Source organism: Alligator mississippiensis, chromosome 10 (genome assembly GCF_030867095.1).
Source record: "Alligator mississippiensis isolate rAllMis1 chromosome 10, rAllMis1, whole genome shotgun sequence".
Classification (NCBI taxonomy): Eukaryota; Metazoa; Chordata; order Crocodylia; family Alligatoridae; genus Alligator; species Alligator mississippiensis.
In genome coordinates, this window is record NC_081833.1 from 2,519,489 (window position 1) to 2,534,603 (window position 15,115).

Genomic DNA, 15,115 nt, shown 5'->3' on the forward strand with positions numbered 1-15,115 from the left:
TCAGAAACCAGGAAGGAACGTGGGATAGTAACTGCCATGCCTAGGAGTTCAGCAATCAAGCAACAAGCGCGGCCTGTCAGTTCATACAGTCCTGGGATGTGTGCGCACAGCTTTAATCAAGTCACTCATCCAAGACTCTGCCTGGAGTTCCTGGACCTACACAACTCCACAAGCCGATACAGGTCTAGTGGCAAACATCTCCCAGCACCGAACACTAATGCTCCATTAAATGTCACGGTTTGGGAGAGTGCGCCATGCACAGCCCACTTAACATGTACTGTTAAGCCCAAATCGTTCTTAGCCCAGCTTCCTTTGACGCGATACAACTATTTATTGGTTAGCTGTTGGTTAAACAAGTAGCGATATTACTATGGATGAAACAGGCTGAGTATCTGCTGCCGGCCAAGTATGTCAGACTTAAAGAATGATTTCCTAAAAGTATTTTAAAAGGAAAAAAACGCACCTTGAGTTATGAAAAACAAGCCTATCTGTTTAAATTGCATACACATGTTTAATTCCACTCATAGCATATTTTAATTGCATATTTTACCCTCTTGCGGAGCTGCCTAAGCAATCTAGAACACATGTTCTGGATTATTTTACAGATTACTTCATAAATTTAAAGTTTATTCTCCTCCCCCAAAGCAAAAGCCCTTTGGAGGGAGGGGAGCGGGGGGGGGGGGACTTCTGCAGGGAATCGGCAGAAGTTCTCTTTTTTTAACACAGCCTTTCCTTTATTTCACTCCAGTCCTCTCCGGGAAGTGGAGAGGAGGCTTTGCCTATAAATCAAATTAAGGCGAGGTAACTAGTTCAGTGTCAGCCTCTCACTTGAAGTCAAGCAGCTCTTGCAAGCATTTGAGGAATCTCATTTTAAGGAAAAAAAAAAAAAAAAAGGATTCTGGAAATGATGAAAAACCTAGAGAAAGCGCGCTGCCCTCCCCTCCCCTCCGCTCCGCTGCAAGAGCGTTCGCCCGTGTGCTCAGCAAGCAGGACCCAGTCCCGGAAGGTGCTGGGGGCAGGAGGTGCTCTCGGCTGGAAGGGGCGAGTGGAGGGCGCTCGGGCCCACGGGGGACGAGCGAGCGGCACGCCCGCGAGCGCGGCGGCCGCAGTGCCACCCAGCCCGCCTTCCCTGCCAGGCAGGGTTGTTCGGAAAGCAGCTGGGCTCCGCCACGCGCCATCCACAACCTGGAAGGAAACTCAGCCGTGGCCGCGCTGCTGGGGGGGAGGGAGAGGAGGAAGCAGTGGGTGGGTGGGGGGGAAAAAAGCCTGCAAGCGGGGGTGGGAGACACACCACGAAGTTCAAAGACCTGCCCCTGAAATGCAGCAGGGAGGCGGCCTGCAGGGATGCACAGCGCCCCGGCCCCCGCCCGACCCCCGCCCGGCCCCGGCCCCGGCCCCGCGGGAAGCGGCTCCCCGCCCCCGCCCGGGCAAACTTTGCCTCCGCCGGCCTGACCTGGTCCTGCTCGGATTCATAGTCCTCCTCGTCGGCACTCACGGACATGGCCATGGCTCATGGTGGGCCCAGGCGGGAGCGATCTGACATGGCTGGAGCAGCGCGGGCGGCGGTGCGGGAGGGAGCCCGGCTCCGCGCACACGCGCGCACACACATGCACACACGCACACGCGCGCACGCACACACACACACACACGCGCAGGCGGCCGGGGGAGGTGGGGGGACATGCATATGCATGCAGCCCGTGCAGGAAGGGGCTGGCCCGCCGCGCCCGCCCAATGGCAGCCCGCCGCCCGCTCGGCTGCACAAAGGAGGGCCAGGCCCGGCCCGGCCCGGCCCGGCCCTGCCCTGCCTCCCCCGCGCCGCCCCCGGCCCCGGCCCCGGCCCCGGCCCCGCTGCGCCCGCGGGGGCACGCGCCGTCCCGCCCCGCCCCGCCCCGCACCGCACCGCACCTGCCGGGGCCGGGGCTCGGCCGCCTCCCCCGGCACGGGGCAGCGGGCGAGGCACCAAGTGCTGGCACGTGGGGGGACAGCCCCCGGCCCCCGCGCTCAGGTGGGGGGACAGTCCTGCTCTCCGGTGGAGATGACAGTCCCTGAGCCCTGCTGTCAGACACGGGGGCCGTGCCGGGTCCCTGCTGTCAGGTGGAGATGGATGACAGTCCCTGGTCCCTGCTGCTATCCGAGGTGGGGAGGGCAGTCCCTGGTCCCTGCTGTCAGATACGGGGGGCCGTCCCTGGGCCCTTTCTGGTTAGACCCCTCAGCTGTCCCCTGTAAGGACACGGGTAGGAGCCTGTCAGAGGGAGGCACGGCCCTGTCCCTTCCAGGGAAGGACAAGAGGAAACAAAAGACCTGCCTTTCCCATCCAAGGTGCTAAATGCTTCTTTGAACGTGCCAGTGTTGAAGCCAACACCCTTTGCACCTCTAAAGAAATGCAACTTAGAAATCCACACGCAGCTCTGAATTTGCACTTCCAGGAGGGGAGGTCGGGCTCTGGGAGACCCACGTGCAGGCTGCCGGCATCCACCCTGGCTCAGCGGAGGAGCTTGCGGGTCAGCCGTGCTGTTCAGGCCAAGGGTAAGTGTAAATACATTCTTGTTCTGTCAACTATTCAAAGCTTCTCTCTCCCCCTCAATTGGCGCTGTGGAGCCGAATTCAAACCGGGACGGGGTGGGGCAGCGGGTTGTGGTATGGTCCCCAGTTCGGTCTGCTTGAGACACCGATCCTCAAGACGCGCTCGTAGCGTCAGGTGTGAGCTTCGTTGCAGCGCTGGGCCGATCTATGTAGCTGATGCGTTGGCTTCCACAATGGTGGGGCAGCACGAGGACAGGCTCGTTTTTAGAGAAAATAAAGTCTCGAGCTCTCATGGCTGCCAAGGACACCTTAAAAAGATGATACGCAATCAATATGGCGATGTCCCCGGCCATATGTAGGCAGACTCCAGGAGGAAGAAGGCAGCAGCGTGCTCCCACACCTACCGCAGGGCCAGACCTGGCCTTCACTGCGCTGTAGGAGCGCGTGGGGAGGAAACCCAAGTGCCATGTTGGGCTCTGTGTGACTCGGGCTGTTGTGGGAGAGTTCAGATGCCCACCTTGGGCTCTGTTTCTCCTCTCCAGGGTTTTCACTCCACAAGCCAGACCCGAGGAAAAATAAATTGTGATCCAGCCTAAGGATCACTTCAGGGTGACGCCGAAGTGAAATGTCACTCGCAGCAAGTTGGGCCAAGCCCAATGGAGATCATCCATCGCCTTCACCAGCAAAGGAAGTTAACCTTCTTGACCTGGCCTATTTCCACTCCTGCAGCTCAGGCACCGCAGCGAGGGGAGAGCGCGTTCCAGCCAGCCTCGCGCAGAGCTGAGACCAGATAGATGAGTTCTCGCAGGAGAGGCCGTGTCTCCGGTGACGACGCACGTGCTAGAAAGAACTCGGCCTGGTGCTCAGGTGCAAGGGAGAGTTTTTACAGCGCTGGCAGTTAGGTGAACACAGCTGTGACTTAAAAACATAGCAAGCGTAGCCAGAGAGACTAGGTGCGGAAGCACCACGCCATAATTTCAAAGTCGCATTTCTAACTGCACTCCAAAAACACCTGACCCTTACGACACTGGCGGTCATTAAAAAAAGAAAAAAGAAAACCATGCTTATAAACTCATGCTTACGAACTACTGTACCTGGAGGATGTAGTTCTGGCTTTGTATTTCCCTCCTGTCCTATTGTATACGGCTCATCTACGTGAGGATGTTTTGCCACTTAAAACTACGCTGGTAAAGCAAGCACCCCATCTACTCTTATACAAGTGCCTGCGCCTGTAGCCTAGGCCGGTTTGCAAAATAACTTATCCTGGTAGATGCCACCTTTGTACCAGTACAATGGGGCCTAGTATCATTCTTTCAGCAAAGGAAATAAATAAATCACGCCCCTAACAGATCTGGTTAAAACTGTGTGGATCAGGCCTCAATGAGGCCTGCATGAAAGCAGGACCTTTCATCTCTGAAGAATGGGCTGCTCTGACTGCACCTCACCTGAAGTCATGCACATGCCTCCTCAGTATCATAATCTTCTCCACAGAAACCAATTACGTTGTCACAAACAGTGATGATAACCTCAAGTGAGGAATAAACAGCAGGAGCAGATGAACACCAAAGCAGCAGCTTTTATTCTCATGCAAATGTCTCTAAGACATAAAACCAAAATAGGGGGGAAATGCCCAATCCTTGTGCTCGCTGGGCTTGAAACGGGGATAGTGAACACCTGCAATGCCAGCTGATTTCACTGGGTGCTGCTGAAACTCAGCACTAAGCAGGATTAGCGTTTCTGTCAGGCACTAGTGTCTCTGTCAAATGCAACTAAACCTTTAACATGGCACAAATGTCTGCTTGTGTAGCTATTTTTTCCTCGTCTTTGTAAACGATCTATTTTGCTGCTATCGGGTAAAATATGCAACTGAAATTAGTTAAAACTTTGGTTTCCATACAAGCCCTTGGAAGGAAGGAAAAAAAACCAAAAAAAGGTTACTGTGTCCCTGGTGTGGAAGCCCATGAATGTGTTTCTGGACAGTCAGCTTCAAAACTGTTACTCTGCAGATAAAAATCAACAGCACGTGAGGAATTTAAGAATTGTGATTAGTAACCAATACTGGCATAGAGGCATTACCTGGCATCTTTGACTGGGGAAACTTTTGGCTGCAGATGCCCTTCTTCAGGGGAAAACATGCCAGGGAGATCCTAACTCTTTGGTCATGACAGAGGCCATGAACCTTCTCTTAAGAGTTGGCGGGTCCTTCCAAGTGTCCTAGCTAACCGGTGCCACCGCGAGCGGCTGTCTACCTCCTCTGCAGTGCTGTTGTGTTCTTTACCGCTGCTCCTACAGCACTACGTATTTATTCAATTTTGTACTGAGCTATAACAAAAGAGTGCCCGACGGATGCCCTGGCGATTAATCAGCTCTTAGCAATCTTTATGAAGGAACATATCTATTATTAAATCCCAGATCAAATCAAATCACCCGGGACCAAGAGAAATAGCCAAGATTAGTTGCTCTCCCCATGCAATCCCCAAAGGAGCCATGCTGTTGCCTTGTTGCTATCCGGCACTCCCCGAGGGAGAGGCAGGAAAGGTGAACTCTGTGGTGCCCCTGAAGTATAAATGTCAGGCTGTTCTGGACCAGGGGAGGAAGAAGTTCCACGGGGCCAGGAGCTAAAGTGAAGAGCATGCCACCAGCTGACCACCTCTTACACCACATGGCATCTCCACCAAGCTCTACTGTGGCACTAGGTCTCTGGGAAAGAGATCTCTTAGGTCAGCTCCAGGCCATGTTAGGGCTTCATGACTCCAGACCAACAGCCTACAGTCATTCGAGCAACCCAGCGGAAAGTGAATCAGGCCCAGAGTGCACAGGCAATGCTCTCGCAGAACAAAATCCTGCTCTGGCATGCAGGTCACCAAACTAGCACCAGCTGCTCCCTCCCAACAATTAGGATGTAGCTGTCACATGGCTGCTGCACCTCAGCAGCTAGGCCTTGGCGGGTGTTCTCCTGGGTAGTTAATCTTTCTTTGACTTTGCTTGTTACGTATATTTTCCTGGATTTTTAGACACTATCAAGTTATACAAATGTGGGATTGTTCCTCCCCCGCCAAGAAGGAAAAGGACAGAGTACAAAAGAGAAGAGGGAGCAGTCCATGGAGTGGCTGGTAAATGTAAATGAGAAGTGTGACGCACGTATGTACAATGCATGATCATCGCAGACGCTTTTGTCTTGGCTATCAAGGAATAAAGACCTCAGGTTCCCCAATGGTTTGTATGTGTACCCCTTTCTAAGCCCCCAAAAGCAATGTTTCCATCTCCATCTAGTCCTCCACACGCTGCAACCAGTCCTGAACTTTATTGCTTTATCAAATGGTCTGATAAATTATATTTACCTGGTTAAGTTGAAAGGATAATTCCCTCGTATTAGGGACTTTACTATTAGGAAGGGATATTTTGCCATTAATCTGAGACTGAATTTGGTAGGCTTAGCAGAAGATGGAAGAAATGATGGTCACATTGGAAAGAAATATGCAAATAGATTGTGGGGGTGAGCTAAAAAGGGATTAACCATAATAAGTAACCTGAACATCTCTTAAAGAGTTTCCATGAGCTCAGAGCATACAACGTAAGAAGGAAGAAAGCAAGAGAACAGGAAAGGACAAACACTTCAGCTCTTTGAAGGGCTTGAAATCGAGAGGGCAAAAACACCACTCATTTAAACTTCAGGCACAAACAAATGAAGCATGCCAATATACGCTAAGAAAGAGGATCTAGGCTAAGCTTTTCATTGCCCACATCCCACTTGAGGGCAGGATTTGGATCAGTAAGACACTTTTCAGAATAAGGATGAGGATGTTCTCAGATATAGCAGACTCATGCTCAAACCTGTTCTGCGTTTATGAAGATTTTCTAGTTTCTGTTGCCATGTTTGCTGATGTCTGAAGTCCAGAGTCTCTGCCTGACCAGTCAGTGCCTACAGCAGTCACAAAACCAAACAAAAACCACCACTTCGTTTTTAGCAAAGCCTAATATCATAGATTTAGGATTTGGATATGCCACGGGACGTAGCACTAGATGGGCTGCAGAGAAGATGCTCCACATTCCAGAAGCACTGGAAGCAAAGATTTCAATCTACCCAAGTTCACATGAAGAAAAATTAGAAAAACCGGGAGAAAATCATCAATACTAAATACTGACCTTTAGCATACTAAATACTGACTGGGTTCAAGTCAGCAGGCCCGGATGAGCTGCATCCAAGAGTACTGAAAAAAATGGCCGGTGTCATAGCAGAACCACTGGCACGGCTGTCTGAGCACTCGTGGTGCTCGGGTCAGGTCCTGGAGAACTGGAAAAGGGCCAATATGGTCCCTATTTTCAAGTAGGGGAGGAAGAAGGATCCGAGTAATTGTAGGCCAGTCAGTCTCACCTCCATTCTTGGAAAGGTCTTTGAAAAGATTATGAAGGATCATATTTGTGGGAGTCCAGTGGGAAAAATAATGCAGCAGGGAAACCAGCACAGATCTGTAGCAGGTAGATCATGCCTGACCAATCTAGTTTCATTTTATGACGGTCACAAAACACTTAGACGCAGGAGTACAGGTGGATGTCATTTTCTTGGATTTTAGCAAGGCTTCCATACAGTATCTCATCCCAGTCTCATAAATAAATGAAGAGGCTGTGACATAGATGTTTACACAGTCCGGCGGGTGGCAAATTGGCTGGGGGGTCGCACTGAGAGAGTGGTGGTGGACGGGTCGGTATGGACCTGGAGGGATGTGGGCAGCGGGGTCCCGCAGGGTTCGGTCCTTGGACCTGTACTCTTCAATGTCTTCATCGGTGACTTGGATGTGGGTGTGAAGTGTACTCTGTCCAAGTTTGCGGACAATACTAAATTGTGGGGTGAAGGGCACACCCCGGAGGGTAGGGAACAAATGCAGGCAGACCTGGACAGGTGAGAAAAGTGGGCAGTACACAATAGGATGCAGTACAACACAGACAAGTGCAGAGTGCTGCACCTAGGGTGCAAAAATATCCAGCACATCGACTGGCTGGGAAGTGACCCTCTCGGCAGCACAGAAGCGGAAAGGGATCTCTGAGTCATAGCGGATTTCAAGATGAGCATGAGTCGTCAGTGTAACGAAATCATCAGCAAAGCTAACCGCACGTTATCGTGCATCAGCAGATGGATGACGAATAGATCCAAGGAGGTGATCCTTCCCCTCTACGCGACGTTGGTCAGACCGCAGTTGGAGTCCTGCGTCCAGTTCTGGGCGCTGCACTTCAAGAGGGATGTTGATAGACTCAAGAGGGTCCAGAGGAGGCCACTCATGTGGTCAGGGGCTTTCAGGACAAGCCCTACGAGGAGAGACTGAGGGACCTGGACCTCATCAGCCTCCGCAAGAGAAAGCTGAGAGGGGATCTTGTGGCCGCCTCCAAATTCATTAGGGGGACACAGCAAGGGATCGGAGATGCTCTGTTCACCAGGCGCCTCTTGGGGTAACAAGGAACGATGGTCACAAACTGACCGAGAGCAGATTTAGGCTAGACATCAGGAAAAACTTCTTCACGGTAAGGGTGGCCAACATTTGGAACGGGCTTCCAAGGGAGGTGGCGCTCTCCCCTCCTTGGGGGTCTCTAAGAGAAGGCTGGATCGGCATCTGGCTGGGGGCATCTGACCCCAGCGCTCTCTCCTGCCCAGGCAGGGGGTCGGACTCGATGATCTGTTGAGGTCCCTTCCGACCCTCGCGTCGGTGAATCTGCGAAGTCAGATGCCGTCCTTCAGTATATACAGGTACCTCCTAGTAATGCCAACACCAACTCTACCTGAAGACTCCAGAACAACACTGCCTGTATGCTCTCTCCTCCGCACTGGAGAAAGGAGATTACTAGGCTATGGACCCACACTACGTCCTCTGTTCACACACAGTAACAATAGCATGGGCAATGCCAATGTGCCTCGCTCTGGACACAGAAGGATCATCTGTAGGAATGGGAGGGTAGCTTGTTCTTTATCTTCAGCATTTCTGGAGTCTATCAAATGCTTATGGTCCTCAGAGGCCTCAAATCAGCAAAAGCAAAGTGTTTGAACACACACATCACTTTATACATGTAAGTAGCCCTGTCGACTTCAACGGGACCGCGTCAGTGCTTGAAGTAAAATATCGACTTTAATACCAGGCCAAACGGGGATACAGTTCTCTTTACTGAGCGTGCCAGTGACGGGGCCTGTTAACACCAAGTATGATTACGCTCTTGGTGATATGGAGACCAGTTTAATAAAAACTGGATTGAGACTCATCAGCTTGTGTTTCACATACGCCAACAGTCAGGCCTAAAAACAGAACGTTTTTTCAGCCGCTTGCCCTGGAAGCTAAGAGAAAGTTTCTACTTTGTAAACTGGAATCCACAGTACCGCCTCTGCAAGTCTGTGTGGGGGTGGAGGTACAGTTAGGCCAAACATGCGTTTTCTAGTACTGTTTTTTTAGGGTACCGGCTTAATGGCAGAAATGTCTGTTCACTTTTTCCTTTCCATTCAAATCCCTACTCAGAACCAAAATGGTTCTAATTTCCTTGTTTGATGTAAGGGCACATAAAGGCATCTGTCAAATTTCAAAGCAAGTGGCTAAGAGTTGATAAGAAGGAAAATATTAAGTCAAAGATGGTAGATTAAAAAGTCACTCATTCAAGTTCTCGTTATTTATAATTACTCCCTGAAGGGGACACAATGTTTCAAGTGCAACCTCTAGAGGTGAGAAATAATCTGTCAAACCACCAGGCAAAGCTACTGGAAAAGTATCTAGGCAATACACAGAGAAGCTCTTAAGTAGGTAATATTATATCCAGTACACCAAGAGCCAGAGTAACTCTACTAGCCTGGTCTGCAGGAGTGAATTGACCCTAGGAATTATTTTTTTTAATTACATTTTCTTAGCATCTGCCAGACCACAAAGTGGGGTTAAGGATTCAGGCCATGACCCCCTCTCACCTGCCTGTCTCCTCATTTTTCAATTCCCAACCCGTTTCACAACGCTCAGTGAAACAGTCTTTGCAGTAAGGAAGGTGGGTTAACCAAAATGAAGAAAATCTCTGTGCCTGCAGGGGAGGCTCGTGCCGTCACAGCAAGCTCTGGTTCCAGATGCTCAGCACCAGTGACCTTTCCCAGTTTGGTTTTCTGATACACTTCAAAACTTCAGCACCGGACATACACCGCTCAAGTACATGTTGATTGAATGTAACCGATTTTAACGAGTGCTAGTGCAGGTAAACCGAAGCAAAGGTCCCTTTCAAATTAAAATAAGTTTATTTTTTAAAAGAATGTTTTAAATTAAAAAAAAAAAATCTGACTTAATTCTTTTACCTCATCAAGGTGTTTCCTATTTGGAGTCCACAGCAGTAGCCAGATCAACGTTTGCTTTCGTACCCTTCTCCATGCCTTCCAAAACCAAAACGATCCTTCCTCATGCAGCTCTGGAAATGTCCTTCACTTCCACATCTCAGTTGCTCCCAAGACCAAGATAGGAATGGGGCACAAAGGAGAGCTCTAACTTTCATGCCCCTCAATCTCCCCCTCGGGAGTAACACTTTCCTCTAGTAGAAGAATAAGGAGAGGACTCCCCAACCTGAACCTTGGGAGGTCGCAGGACAAAACAACCCAGAAGGGATGGGGACAAGAACGGCTACTTTGGATACAATTCCACTAAAACTGAAAAACTTGCACAAAGCTGCCAGGATCCAATGCCCGCAGTCTCTCTCATCACAGGAGAGTGCTGAGAAGCAAATACTCAAGGCTGTCTTACAGCCAAGATGTCACCAAACGCCCTCCGAACTCTCTAAGAGGCGTTACAAATGCAGCTTTACCACATGCCCCAAACCACAAGCCATGCAAAGGAGCACAAGCACTCAGTAAACAGAACTGAGCCAAAGCTAGGTGAGAGCAGCTATCCTTCAAACGCCTTTAAAAGAAGGGATGACATGGACAGAAGGTGACCACTTAACGTTCCCCACCCCTCCTTCGAGCACCGGCGGTACTGGAGTCACAGGTACAAATTCAGCCTGCATCCCAACCAGCTGAACATGCAGCACAAAAATCCAAGCAAAGCTCTTTCATTGTCTTTTTGCTCCTCTTCCCTTCCCAGTTCTCTGTTCCTGTGCTGGAATGACTCAGTTCTAGCTTTAACTCTTAAATGCTGGAGTCCATTTCACTCATCCCTGAAGAGCTGTGGAGCAGAATCCCAGGGACAGGCCTTGGGCTCACTATGGGAAAACTGTGCCAAACCTCTTTTTGATACCATGAGTGCAGCTCTTTTGGCGGCAGCTCTAGGGTATGCTCCTGAGGTTGAAGGGCAGGGGCGGATAGGGACAGCATGGCCTAGGTAGGCATCCTGGCCGCGGGCATCCAGCATGCACTTCCTCCCTTCTTGCCGAGCCAGGGCCAGAAGCTATGGGGTGGGTACAGGGCTCTGTGCAAGTGGTGGTGGCTTCCTGGGGCCATCTGTTTCCAGGAGGCCCCATGGGTGGCCCTGCTCCCACTCCTGCTCTCTGCTGTCTGTGGGTGGCCACTGGTACCAGCGCCACTGGGACAAGAAGGGACTGGACAGCCCTGCCCCACCGGGGCCGGCAGAGGGATGGGTGGGCAGCCAGAAGCAGCACGGAGACCATGCTTCCTCCCCCAGACTGGCCCCGGCCCCGGCCCAGGCCTGTCCCGCAGCGCTGGGGGACTGCAGCCCCGGCTGCGCGACACCCACCGGGCAGAGGGGCCAGGCTGCATTGGGGCCGGGGCTAGGGCCACCTTCACCTCAGCGGCACTCGTGCCCCCTGGCTCACCCCGGACGTGCCGAGGAGGCTGAGTGGGCCCAGCCACAGCCCCCAGCAGGCACAGAGGGAATCTGCTTTCACCTGGTGAGGGGCTTCTAATTTTCTGTTTGCCCAGGGCCCCAGTAAATCTTAATCCACCACTGCTGAAGGGGTTTAACATTGTCCCGCTCCAGGACGGGGCTGGAGTCCATGACCTAAGAGATGCCTTCCTGGCTCATATGCTATATTGCTATGAAAACAGCCTGTTTAGTTAGGTTTTGGTCACTTTTCCTCTCCGTTTCTCAGGCACCGGCACAGCTGCCTGCAATATTTGCCCTGTGAACGCTGTGCGAGATTTTTTAAACACAAAACATAAATTTGGTTGCAATTCACATGTGAGACACCATTTCTACATGACGTGTTAGCTTTTCACCAACATCTACAGGTTTTCTGGTCCATACTGATTAACAGCCCCCTGTCACGGCATTTCTTACCAGTGCTTTATGGTTCTAATCAGATGGTTAAGTGGCATTTCTCAAACACCTTCTCTACATTGTAAAACAGGATCTGTGGTGGGTCAGAGTCGCACAGAACTGTAGGAATATAAACCAGCCATTAAGAATGACCAGCTTATATATTGTTAATGGGTAGACCCATATAAATTTGGGTTTATGCCACTGTAATAGAGATCAAAATCTCTCTCTCTGCAGGTCCTCAGTCCTTCAGCTGTTTAGCAAGGATCTGTCGCTGTCATTATCCTCACAGAAAACTGAGCTGCTTTATCACAATAAGGCCAGAATACTTTGCTATAGACTTTAATTACCATCCATAGGTATGGATGCTACTATAGCTGACTGTTGTCTTCTGGCTACATGAACTGGTTTGAAAATTATATGTATTCTGCTTTGGGAAAATTCTGAAGTCCTTATGCAGTTGTTATCCGTATTGTCTACTCAGACAAGATGGAAAGATTGACTAAGTACAGGACAGAGCAAATCCTAAGTGTGGACTTCAGAATTTAGCTTCTTCGTATTACAGATACAATGTTGAACCTTTGTCAGCCCATTAGGCTAACGGCCAGCAATCCGTGCTGCCAAGCTGGCAGTTTACTTAATCTTCAACTGGAAGATTAAGCCTGAGGGATGGATGAGGAAGGAGTGCCTCATGCAGACCGCCAAGCCCTCCGGTCAGGCAAGAGCTCTACTCCATCCTCCCTTGCCATAGGGTTGGTAGGCAAGAATCAGGGCTGAAAGGAAGATGGTACAAACTTGAGAGATACAGGTGGCTCATGACTATGCAAGATGCTTGGAGCTCAGGACCTTCAAACATCAAGCCCTATGTCAAGATTTAACAGGTTGCCAAGGAAGGGGACAGCTTGACTTATCATAAAGAGACACCTCGATGGCCAGTCCAACACTTCAGCACAGAAGTCCTGCTACTGAGCAACACATGCCGTTTTCCACTGCAAATGCCACTGCAAAATTTATTCCTAAGAACTGCACCCGGAGGAAGGAACCTCAAAGGTGGGGAGGATTCGGTAAAAATAGTATTCATGAGTTAGCCACTCCATCGTGTCTGCAGATCACCATTGCAGAGAACACAAAGGGGCACACTCAGCGCCAGACAGGGAAAGGAAAAGGCACTCACGGTCTGTCTGAATGGGCTTTTAAGCTAAGGGACAAATCATACAGTCCACACACCCTTCAAGTTAATGGCTTAAATAAGGACTGCAGCAATGAGCCTTCCAATCTTTAGTAGAAGTAAAGAAACCTGAAGTGCTATATCCAAATCACATTGCAGTACGACTCCCTTTAATGCAATACAATAGTAATTAGTGTGCCTTGCTGTAGCACTTTCCACTGAGAAGCTCCAAATGCTTAATACATATGAATTCAGTCTCACAACTACCCAAGGTAAAGAAGCATCCAAACAGACATACGAGTCATCCCACAGAAACATAAGTGGAGTTGCACCAATATATCAGTTGCCTATCGGATCGGCACCAATAAGAGGGAAATTTACATTATCTACTTTTTTTGGCCGTTGTAGCCAATAATATTTACCAAGAATGATGCCTTCTGGCCAGAGCCCTGGACACCTGGGTTGCCTCTCCCCCACAGGGCTGGGGCTCCCCAGATGCCTGGGTTCTCTTGGAAAACGGCAGGTTTCCCCTTGTAGGTGGGCAGCCTTGTACCCTGCAAGGGATCCTTCTTGGGGCTGCCGGGAGTGAGACACAGGGGGTGTGGGTGTACATGCGCAGCCACACACATGCACATGGCCAGCAAAACAGCCGGGCAGTGGGAAAGCAGCTCCCTGCAGGTAAGTCTCTGGAGGGGAAGGGACATGGGGTGGGGCAGATTAAGTCTATGGAGGGGCTGGAGCTGGGGGCACTGCCCGGGTGGTGCGGGACCCACGGGTGGTTCTTCCAGGGGGTGCGAGGGGGGCAGGCACTTTGCCACTGTGCGCCACCCCCCAGATTTGTGCACAGGGTGGATGCAGGTTGCTCACTGTGGGCTTGAGGCTCTCTGCTCTGCTGCCTTTGCCTCGGGAGCCCCATGCCAGCCATACACCACCGTTGACCCAGCAGCAGTGGTGGCAGCGAGCTGTGCCTCCCACTGCCAGGTGGACAGGAGGTACGTGGCCAGCACAGGACTCCCGAGGCAAAGGCAATACAGCAGAGAGCTCCGAGCCCATAGCAAATGACCTTTAGTTCAAGTGTTGCCACCACCATTTTTAAGCATGGGGGAGGCTTTTAAGCAGAGCAGAGCCAAGTGGGGTGAGGGCAGATGCAGGCAGCCCTCTGTGAGCTCGAGACTCTCCACTCTGCTGGCTTTGTCCCCAAAGCCCTGTGCTGGCAGCTTGCTCCCTACCCACAACTAGCCACTCTCACTGCTGCCGGAAAAGCTACAGAGCAGAGAGCCCCAAGTCCACAGCAAGCAGCCCACAACCACCCCACGCACAAGTCTGGGGGGGCACATGCTCCCCACATGCCTCCCCCAGGGGTGCACGCAGTGGCACAGAACCGCCCTCCCTCATGCCTCCTGGATGAGCTTCCCATGGCTCCGTCCTGCTCCACCGATTTAACTGGAGTAAATCAGTTATTGGATCGGCATCGGCTGATATGTTGGTATCGGTATTGGCCAAGAAAATCTTTAATTGCTGCACCCCTAAATACAAGTGGTGTTTGGAAAACAGAGGCACAGAGAGCATGTGATTTGCCTCATATCACAGAGACAGACTGCCTCAGAGTTGGGTACAAAACCCAGGACCCCTGGCTCCAAGTTGTCCGCATTCATCGCAAGATCACTCCATCCCATCACCTTGTTGCTTCAACTTGATCCCAGGCCCTTTTAATGATCACTTCTAGGTATTGTTATTATTTTTAAAACACTGTTTGTGTTTCAAGAGCTGAAGTGACTCCAACAGTCCTGGCTGGGTCGGAGGTCCACTTCTTCATTCACAGAAAAGCCAAAACATGGACCGTGCAACACGAAATATATAGCTGGTAGCAATGGACGGAGGGTATTTCTTCATGGTCAGCTAAACTAACCAGCCTGCACAACTGCCAGGTCACCTACTGTGAAGCCTGGTTACAGGATGGGGGTGAGTATTTTGAATTCTGCAAGGGACTGATTTGTGTCATGCCCAGACAGAGCAGAGCACGCTGCCGGCACTTCGTCCAAACTAGTAATTGATAAGACAAACCGTGACTCAGTTTTGAATACACAAATACCAGTACTATTTAAAACCTGCTCCAATGCAACTCAAATTATTAAATGAATACTCTTTCAATAGCAATTCAATATAATTAAACAAGCCATTCAACAACTAGATTATTTACATAGTTTAA

General features: G+C 50.7%; 1 protein-coding gene and 1 long non-coding RNA gene across 3 annotated transcripts in view; one reads left to right on the forward strand and one right to left on the reverse strand.

Annotated features, from left to right (window-relative positions):
- KDM2B (lysine demethylase 2B) overlaps nucleotides 1-15,115 on the reverse strand; it is a 140,474-nt gene that overhangs the window by 39,706 nt on the left and 85,653 nt on the right. The gene's annotated exons all lie outside the window — the stretch shown is intronic.
- LOC109282991 (uncharacterized) lies at nucleotides 1,430-13,666 on the forward strand. The gene is made up of 3 exons (XR_002090029.2): nucleotides 1,430-2,526; nucleotides 9,571-9,732; nucleotides 9,839-13,666. It is a non-coding gene; the product is annotated as an uncharacterized LOC109282991 (long non-coding RNA).